We start from the raw sequence: 11,058 nt of genomic DNA, 5'->3' as shown, positions 1-11,058 counted from the left end.
AACAGGTGCTACTTCGAACTAAGGAGGCAATTAAGAGATAAAGTCCCATCTCGTCGAACAAAAACCAACCTCTATGAATCACTCACAGCGAAAAGAAGAAACGACTGGGGCGCTGTATTCGGCTATAGTCTCGTAAGCGGTCTCTACGCTATTAAAGATGAAGAAGAACCGTATGTACTTACCCATTTTTCTTTATTTGATGATAATATCATAATTTATTGGAGAACAGACTGAATAAGTACAGTGAATTCAGCATTTTCTGTTCCCAGAGATTAGGAGCGTTAGACAATTTGACATAGTTCAGCAAATTGTCCGAATGGATGAAAACATTATAGCTCTGTGATTACTCGACGCAGCCAACCTCAACACCGTTGGTGAGAGAAGGGTCTAGCTAGAATTGGAATCTCCAATTGGCGCCAACAGTGAAAATGAAAAATTTCCAAATAAATTCGGAAGTATATAAATTCGGAATGTATATAAAGTATATGTGTTGATAGTTATAATTTCGAAGTCGTAAATAACTTCGCCTACCTTGGAACTAGTGTTAACATCAACAACAATGTCAGCCTATAAATCCAACTCAGGGTAACTCTTGCCAACAGGTGCTACTTCGGACTTCGGCAACTGAGAATCAAATTCCTCTCTCAACAAACAAAAACCAAAGTCTATAAGTCACTCATGATTGCCGTCCTGCTATATGGTGCAGAGGCTTGGACGATGTCAACAACTGATGAGTGGACATTAGGGTGGGTCGATTCCGGACATTTTTCGATTCGGGATTTCTAGTAGTTCCTCCCACGCCCAACCCAACCAACCAACCATATGTCAGGATTGTTTTAGTCTGGATCTGTGTCAAATTGTAGAGGACAAACAACCCACTGTAATGGCCTACCTATTCTTTCTTCTAGTTTCCGAATGATTCCACCTTTCCAACCTGTGGTTGTGTTGGTGCCATCTGCACCGACAACTTCTAGATGTTTAACATCAACTGAATTGTCTTGTAAATCCTTGACCCGGAAGGAGAGGTGACGTGGCCAATGTAATGACAACCAGGTTGCGCTATAAGAGAAATATGTTCCTCCTGGACAGCGTCGCGGTAGTACTTTTCTCCTTCGCTGACTTGTGCAAGTTTATTGTCCTTGCGCCCGTCAAAATATAGCCCATATACAGAGTCAATACTTTAGGTGTTTTGGAGCTCAACTCCAACATTTTTTTTGCCCGACTAATCTTACATTTGTCAAAGACAAAGCTAGCCTGATCCTCTGTTATCAAGCCTGCTTTTTTGGCATCCAGAAAAGCAGATGAAACAACCAAGGCCGCTGCTCTATCACTTACTCCAAATCTTGGGGCAGCTAAAGCAGTGTGTTCTAATACTAGTGTGTTCTGTTTGGTTTTAGAGGATGGAAGAGAAAATTCATCATCAGCATCGTTTTTGGTAGAATCCATGTGCGGCGCACCTACATTGTTGTCGTCCGTATGAGAGTCTGGCTGATCTRAATGGTCAYGTGTTCTAGCTGATACTTTTCTGGTAAGTGTTGATGTTGAATGACGTTATGAAAGCTTTTCTTTACGTTCATTTTTCTTTGTAATCTTGTTTGTTTCAGGTAGATCAACACTTCCAATGCGATCAATTCTTCTGGCTCTCTGGACCAAGAGAAATGGTTGTTCATTGATAGGAACTTTCCTTTCCTTTGGACAAGGGCAAGAAGAAAATAAATGCATTTACAAGCAGCGATGTCAAATAATTTTCCGGCAAAAGAGACAAAGTCGTCTCTTTTAGAGCTCAAACCTATTGGGTTCCTTAAAAACATTTGTTTAAGTGTCAGAAATTTCTTATGGTATGTGGTGAGCAATTGTACAACTCTGGTGTGGGAAACTATCGGAATAGATGACTTTTTGAAACTATTTTCAACCTTTTTTGCAACTATTTTTGTAACCTCTTTACTCCTAGGTTCATAGTTATCGCCTCGGAGTCGGGAAGCAGAGGAAGAGGAAGACTTCCACTCCGTTGGAATGACCAGGTGGAGAAGGACCTTTAACTAACGGATTGCATTTCTACTGATTACCTTCTTCACTTCCGCAGCGCAAAAGACATCCCGACGTACTGAATCGACTTTGGAAAACCATTGCGAATGATAAATTATTACCACAACCGGCATTGGAGTCAACGTACTAAATCTGCTATGAAAGGAAAAATTTAGTACAAAAGTACTTGAAAAAAGGAGCAAAGCTCACGTGTTGACATAGGTGTAGAAAAATTAAAGTGGCTTACTGAGAGGGAAGTACTTCCTATTCTCTTTTTTATATATATCTAAAGACATATGCATTCCTCTTTAGTGTTCTGGCAATGAAGACAATTGAATATAAATTGAGTTTTCTTAAGTAAAAAATTCAATACTGGCCTTGCTAATGATTTTAAAAAAATTCAAAGAAAAAAAAATTAGAGACAAACACTTTTTTTTTTTAATTTTCTGTTCGTTGGTATTATTTGTTCTGAAAATGAATTTCCGCTTTCCGAAATGTTTTCTATAAAGTATTCAGAGTATAACCTTAACTTTGAAACTTTCGCAATCAGAATCGCATTAAAATATCTTTCCAACGGCATTCTCTTGCGACTAGAAATCTCTTATACCTTGTAATAAAACGTATGTAGTCAGTTTGTATTCTGAGTAAATGTGGAAGGCACACTTACTCTTTCGTTTTTGCTATTGAAAGTTTGCAACTCATCGTTTTTGAACTTCTCTAAACACAATTTTAAAATCTCTTTATCTCTTTATCTCTGGTTCTTTGATGCTATATTAAAGCTATATTCTTATGTTACGTTCGCAGCTTCGTAAGCCAAACAGCGACATCGGGCGCCGTTCGTATTTTTTTTTTTTTAAGATTATCTCCATTATATGTATTCGTATATATCGTATTTGTGTGTTTGCTGAATTGACCACTTGCGGAAGACTTGGTGGTGCAAAGTTTTTGTTCAAATTTTGGTAATTTTGGAACAAATTTTGCTGCCATGCGTTTCGTACCAAAAATATTAAAAAAATCCAAAAAGCCAATTGAAATAGCAATATCATCTACGTCTTCTCCGGCGATTCGGCGATCAATCATAGGTACCGCTTTTACTCTTTTCACGCTTTCATCGGTTGTTAATGTGCTTGGGTTTCGGGACAGTGTGAAAATGGAAGACATCGGATGATAACTCTAAATATAATGGTACTGTTAATAGCACTAAAAGTGCAATAAATCAATACCAGAGGCATTACATTTCACCACTTAAATGGAATGAGAGGGCTTCAAAGAAGCCGGGACTAAAATTTTACAATGGGTATGGCACTGCCCATTTTAAGGTAAAATCACGTAACTCGACACTCACTCGACGGGTTTTAAATTGTTATGGAACATTCCTCTGACAATTTTATGTTACAGTGTGAAAATGGTCAAAAATGTTCGTTCCATTTCATTCACTTTCTAGCATACATAAAGAATTAATTAATATATTGGGATAAAACTTTGCTCGAATAGTACCTTTATGTCTACAAAGTGGAACCAAAACTGTATCGGTGCATATATTTGTTGACTTTTTACCGAAAATATCTGTAACTAACTATTATAGTTTTGTCACAATAAGTGTTTTTATCATTTAAAAAATATATATAAATACCATCGCTAACAAAGGTAATTTACGGTACGGAGCGTGTGCACCGGAAATATTAGAAATATATAAGCTCGAACTAGGGAGTTGAGCTCTGAGCGTTCCCAATGCCTTCGTGATCAAAGAGAAAGATAACTGATATCAATGACTAGAGGTCGTAATCAAGTTTTAGCTAATAGTAACAGATTGGCTTTCAAATACACATCCACAGATTGGTTATGCGCAACAACCTTCCGTTCAAATCGGAGCCATGAATAGGATTTGCTCTAAATGTTCTGCCAAAAAATGTGCCGATGAACCGAATGGTATGTGCTGTGCTTCCGGAAAAGTCAATCTGCCCAATAAGCAGATAAGTGTTATGGTCAAACATAGCTCCAACGCTAAAAATTATTCTATAAACGAACTATCAATGCTCTTTATACATAAGTATTTAAGGGCTTTGTGCGCACAATTAATAATTAAGTGCAAAAAAATTATGAAATGAAGCCCAAAATTTCCACATATTGAATGAAATAAATCCAGAAATAGTCCACGAAATGGAACTCTCCAATTCCGTTGGCCCCCAAGGTCACATTACCTGACTGCAGGAGACTTTTTTGTATGAGGTGTCAAGCAAGAGGTATACGAAACAAAAATCAGAAACCTAACTGAATTGAAGCAGTCCATTAATCAGTTATCGGTTTAATCTAATCCCTTCAGGAGCCTACAAGCATTCAAGCCGCAATGTATAATTTTCTTTTCCATTTATGGTTCATAACATTAAAAATAATTAACTATATAAAATAAAATAATTTATGAGAGCTGGTGTGAAAATCCCGACCAACTGATCGACAAATTTAGTAAATTCTTATGTCACTGTCTGAAATCGGACAACTATCTTACTTACTTCCAATATAGCTAAATTTGATATTCCGCTTAATTCGTTCAGTTTCCAGTATACAAATAAAGAAGCAATTAAAATAACGGGATACAAAGTTGCACAAAGAAAGTCTTTAAAATATGCCACTTTATGGGCGAAAATTTTTTTAATCCAATAAAACTGTTCAAGCCCATATGTACCGAATATTTAGACCGCGGTACCTGTTTTTGACTCTTGATCGAAAATGTCGGTTAACGTATGGTATATGTATGTGACTGAAATTAAGGGATAACACTTCTCTTATATTTGTATGTCTGTATGTAAAAAATTGGTTGAATCGAACCAATACTTAACTTAGCCCCCTTATACTTAATATAAAGATTCCGTTTTTCCGAATTACAGTTCTTTAGCTCAATATAGAGCTTAATAATGGAAATGAGCAAAACTATTATACTCTGCAGCAACACGTTGCAAGAATACAGAAATTATTTCTTATTGAATGCCTCCTCTCCTTGGCGGTGTTATCGTAAATAATTTCCAATTCGTTCGCAGTAAACCTCATTGCCCGAAGCAAACATTCGGTATTCATATTTTAAGCAAATTTTGCTATTAAAGTACTATTGTATAATTGCCAAACAATAAAATGTATGAACTTTTATTTCAAAGCACTTTAATTCTTTTCGATTTGAGTTAGGAAGGTATGTATGCGCTTACCAAAGTAGGTGTCCCTGCTCCCTACTTTTCTTTTATAGTGTTATATTTGACTGATACATTCGTTTATATAGAGGGATGAATTTAAACTTAAACTTTCTTCTTTACTGGCGTAGAAACCGTTTAACCGCGAGTCGTCGCTTCTTCTTTTCGCAAGGTGGAGCCAATTGGAGATTCGGCGTCGAATACTTTCAGAGCTGGAGTATTTTCATCCATTCGGATGACATGACCTAGCCAGCGTAGCCGCTGCCTTTAATTCGCTGAACATGGAATGTGATATTCCCCGTGATCAACGCGCATAGGACCATAAATCTTCCGAAAAACCTTTCTCAACTCTTTCGACTCTTTAGTTGTTGTCATCGTCCGTGCCTTTGTACTATATAGCTGGACGGGAATAATGAGTGACTYATAGAGTTTGGTTTTTGTTCGTCGAGAAAGGACTTTACTTCTCAATTGCCTACTCAGTCCAAAATAGCACCTTTTGGCAATAGATATTCTGCGTTGGATTTCAAGGCCGACGTTATTGTTGGTGTTGATGCTGATCTCAATATAGATGAGATAATCTTCGGCTTCGAAGTTATGACTGCGCATAATGGCGTGGGAGCCCAGCCGCGTGTGAGAGGACTGTTTGTTTGATGGCAGGAGATATTTCGTCTTTCTCTCGTTCACCACCAGACCCATTTGCTTCGCCGCCTTATCCATTCTGGAGAAAGCAGAACTAACGGCGCCGTTGTTAAGGCCAATGATATCAATATTATCAGCAATCACCAGGAGCTGTCAATTTTCTAGGTACCTTCTCTGTTTAGTTCCGCAGTTCGAATTATTTTCTCCATAAGAAAGTTGAAGAAGTCACAGGAAAGAGAGTCTGAGAAAGATCATTCCCGATCTTAACGTATCTTTTGGTCTTGCTCAATGTCAATTTACACAACCATATTAAGCTCCTTTTCGTACTGTCAAAAACAGCCTCCCTCTGCGGGTTGGGGGTTACCCCTCCAGGTTGGGGGGAAACCGAATATACCCGTGGTAAGTCCAAATGCACTATGTCTGACATTTCAGGTCTATGTTTAAATGTCAACATGGTCAAAAGTCAGATAAGTGCTATCATATTAGCTTGAAATGATATTATAGTTTTTATATTAGTTACCAATATAAAGGCATTTGTTGTTCAAGCAACAAATGTCACCAGTCATGAGTGGGATTACTATGGACTCAAACTGGTAGTAGCCTAAAGTTACAAAAGTCATACCAAAGACTTAAACAGGGTGACACGGGGAGCAGCTGGCCCTTGGAGGAAACTCCAAAATCCTCATTGGGTTTGGTCCTTTGGGGAGATTCGTGGTGGCTGTGGTTTAAACCTAAATGCAGGCAGGGCATTTAGTCCAATGTGTAGCCGCATTGCGGCCGGGTGCCGGACCCAGAGTACGGCAGAGCTTTTAGGTCGGCCTTAAACCCGAGCAAGGCGGCTTAAGGAGTCCCACCCTAACCAATTGGAACCAAAGTATAAGTGTATGCAAGTGTATGTGCAGCACTCATGCTTTGGTTCTCCAGAGTATGGTGCAGGTGCATGCACTTATGCTTTGGGGCGCTGATCAACGCATTGTTTTGATCTATGTGCTTCTAGCAATAGAAAGCACCGTGGGGTTAGGCCTTCGAAGGCAGGAACTCACGTTAAACCACAACGGACTCTGTCAAAAACAGCTTTGAAGTCGACGAAGAGGTAGTGCGTGCCGATACCCTTTCCACGGGTCTTTTCCAAGTTTTGGCGTATGGTGAATCTCTGATCAGTTGCTGATTTGCCAGGTCTAAAGCCACACTGATAAGGTCCAATCAGTTTGTTGACGGTGGGCTTTAATCTTTCACACAATACGCTCGATAGAACCTTATACGCAATGTTGAGAAGGCTTATCACAAGGAAGTTGGCGCAAATTGTGGCGGGCAATGGGACGCCTGCACTATCGTCATCGATTTGAGCATGGGATTTGCTTTCTCCTGGCGTTATGCTTTCACTGCCATTCAGCAGGCTGGAGAAGTTTTCACTCCAAAATTTTTGTATGCTCTGGGCATCAGTCGGTAGATCACCTCTGGAGGTCCTCGCATCTTTTCGTAGAATTTTCGAGCATTACCCTTTTCGGCCAGCTTGTCAAGCTATATAAAAAATATATATATAGATACAGTATTTCTGTGAAGAAACTTGTGTTAGTTTACAACAAAATTGATCATAAAGTATTTCGTGTGTTAATAAAGCATTGCTTTTTGGGGGATAATAATGTTGAATTTGTTAATCTAACAGAAACAACGAATAACTGATTCTGAAAAGTGTTTGAGTGTTCTTTAATCGTAATAAAACCGAATTTTTGCGTCAGTGATTGATAGCTGCATCATTTCCCACTGATATCCAATCGACAGTCATTCTAGTGGACTGCGCATGATGAACCGGTTCTCAGGCTTGGATCAATCTTTTGGGATGCACGTCAACGACTGATTACTAAACCAGTTATAATCTACTTCACTGGGTATTTGGTTGCAGGTCGTTTCTCCAATTCCAAATACTTAGAAATTGTATTCTTTTTGAGGAAGAATCTGTTTAAAATTGTAGGCATATATTCAATTGATTCCTATAAACATGAATTTTGAACAAATGCTTATTATATGAAAGGTATGCTATGTCCTTTGGAGGACACCCTGGTACTAAGCTAACTCCCCACCAATTGTCAGCTACATCAGCCGTTCTTGAGTTATAACTGGTGTAACTAATACAACTTTCTTTTAAATATATATACGAGATGTGTTCAAAAAGTATCGCGAATTTTGTGTTTTTTCAAAAATTATTTATTTATTCATGAATATCTATTTTGTCCCCTTCAAAGTAATCCCCATGATATATTATACATTTGTGCCAACGGTTTTTCTAATCTTCGAAGCACTTCAAAAAATTATTTTTTTTATCTTCTTCAGCTCCTCCTTCGATGCCGTCTTTATCTCGTCAAGAGAAGCGTAACGTCGTCTTTTCATGGGCCTCTTCAGTTTAGGGAACAAGAAAAAGTCACAGGGGGCCAGATCTGTAGAATACGGTGGCTGCGGCATTATTAGTGTGTTGTTTTTGGCCAAAAAGTCGCGCACAAGCAACGATGTGTGAGCAGGGGCGTTATCGTGGTGCAAAAGCCAATTTTTGTCACATCCTCTCGGCCTTCTGAGAGGTAAGCTTCTCCGTATGCCACAGTCAACATTCGGAATGCATCCGCGCGCTTAGTTTTGATTTTCACACAGAATTTGATACGGGTTCTTTGATCCATTTTTTTGAATAGGTAAAAATCGAAGATGATCCAAAACACGTGCAAGCGAAGCAGCTGTCAACAATTAAATGAACATTCAAAATGGCTGAGCTTGTCGGCATAAGTGAGAGACATGAGTACCAACATAACGCCACAAAAAATTCGAAATTCGAATATACGTAACCCGCGAAATTCAAAGTTCGCGATACTTTTTGAACACACCTCATATTATAAGCAGAAGTGTGTGTGTGTCTGTCTTTTTATGAATTTTGTCAAAATCTGAATCAAATAGTATTATACTTCTTGCAAAACCCACCGCATATTTTTGCAAAAGACCATTAAAATTTTAGATTAAAACATATAAGCCAATGTTGTTGGCAGGAAAATGAGAAATGAATATTTGAATACCAAAAACTTTTGTTTGCTATATTTGCCTGTGGGTTTTATGTGTGATTTCTTAAACGTCTTTGTTATCTTTTGCAGTTGCGGTGCACTGAAGCGAAATTTTCACACATTGGACCACAATTGTAGTCGCAAATTTTTTCATACATACATATTATTAAGAAACTGGACGTTCAACAGTATTAAAATTAACAGTGGACAGTTTTCCTATTATTTTTGGAAGTCGTACGGTGCCAAATCAGGTGAATACGGGAAGTGGTTAATGGTTAAAATGCAATCGTCCATCGAACATTCTGAACAATTTTTGCTCGTCAGTCAACTTGTGCAGAACAAAGCATGCAAGTTAATGCCACCAATCTAACGGTACTTATGCCGAACATAAGTAATTCTCATATAAATTTATTATTAAACCAATGTGTCAAATATGTTATAGACACATTGCCAATTAGGAAGCGGCCATAAACTATAACTTATGGCACGCTTTAAGTAGAATTAAACAACGCATCATTTAACACCTATGTCTGCACTTTTTAGAAAGTAAGATGGAGCTCTGTATCTTAACCCTTTCAGTGGATTTGTCGAATATATTCGACATTGGATGAGCGCGCTTTTTCATGTCAAAAAAGTAACTGTAAACGTGCTCATAAGTTCTTGTTGTTAAATTAGTTAGTCAAGCAGAGAGCATTTTAATGAACATAAGCTACATTCAGTTTTCTAAGTCAGAAGTGTTCGACAAAATTATATGTTAATCAATAGTGTTTAAATAATCGTTCTAATCAAAAAAAAAAAAAAAAAAAAAAAAAAAAAAAAAAAAAAAAAAAAAAAAAAAAAAAAAAAAAAAAAAAAAACAAAAACAAAGAAAAAGTAATTAGCGTATACCTATAATTCCCAATATATTGTTGTCGAATATAATTGACATTGACCCGCAAAGTAAGTTACCGATTAGAAAAAAAATGTATATAAAAGTTTGGTTATTTATAATAAATTTTCAGAAAATATGGCATATAAAGCTTTAAATGATGATGAGATATTTGAAATTCTTGCAAATTGTTCTGATATTGAAGATGGAAATGAGTGCCAGTGTGAAGATATGGTGGAATATGATGTCGAAAAGGTGGATGGAAATACTTTTGAAGTGATAGAACGGGAAATTATTCCAGATTGCGGTGAAGCCTTAGATGAAGTGTTAGATTTGGTATTGCCGCTTATCACTGAGGCCGAAATATCTGGAATGGGTATATCAGTTGATAATGAGCAGCCGAAGCTATATCTTGGAGAAAAAATCGAATAGAACATTCTTCGACAGCAATTCAGTTTGAACGTACACAAATTGGTACACCATATTCATATTTTAAAAAACACCTTACTGATGATTTCTTCCTTGGAACTGCGTATCATACCAATTTATATGCTCAACAGAAAGGTCAATTAAATTTCACGGAGTGCTCAGTCAATGAAGTTCGAATTGTTTTTGCACATCATATAATGATGGGGGTTTTAAAATTTCCGAGAGTTGAAATGTTTTACGATCCTTCGCTTGGAGTACCATTTTTCAGAGAGAATATGACCAGAAAACGTTTTTCTTCTATTAGAAATAATTTACATTTGGTTGATGTTATGGACAAAAAAGGGCAGAATAGAGATCGACTTTTTAAAGTTCAACCAATAATAAACACAGTGAGAAATCGTCTTTGGAGCCTACCATCGGAGGAAAATCTCTGTATTGATGAACAAATCATTCCATTTAAAGTTTATCACTCGTTGGTATGACAATAAAGTCATCAACCTGGGGTCGAATTTTGTTGGAATTGGAGCTAAAGATAAGGCTAAACGGTTTGAAAAAGATTCTAATGAATTTATATACATTGACAGGCCACAAGTTGTACGTATGTATAACGAGAGCATGGACGGAATGGACGGAATGGATTTACTGGATCAAATGATTCAATATTACCGCATTGATATTCGTTCTGCCAAGTGGACACTTCGCGTGATAATGCACTTTGTGGATTTGTCTTTGATAGCGGCATGGTTGGAATATAGACGCGAATGTACATTGAAGAATATTCCAAAGAAAAATGTAAAGGACTCCATGAGTTTTAGGATCGCTGTAGCAACAACATTGCTTTCTGCAGAACAGGAAAATATACAAGGGGATATAGCAC

This window comes from Bactrocera latifrons, unplaced genomic scaffold (genome assembly GCF_001853355.1).
Source record: "Bactrocera latifrons isolate USDA-ARS-PBARC rearing strain unplaced genomic scaffold, ASM185335v1 scaffold_415, whole genome shotgun sequence".
In the NCBI taxonomy this organism is placed as follows: domain Eukaryota; kingdom Metazoa; phylum Arthropoda; class Insecta; order Diptera; family Tephritidae; genus Bactrocera; species Bactrocera latifrons.
The sequence above is the reverse complement of the archived record's forward strand: the minus strand, read 5'-3'. Positions refer to the sequence as shown.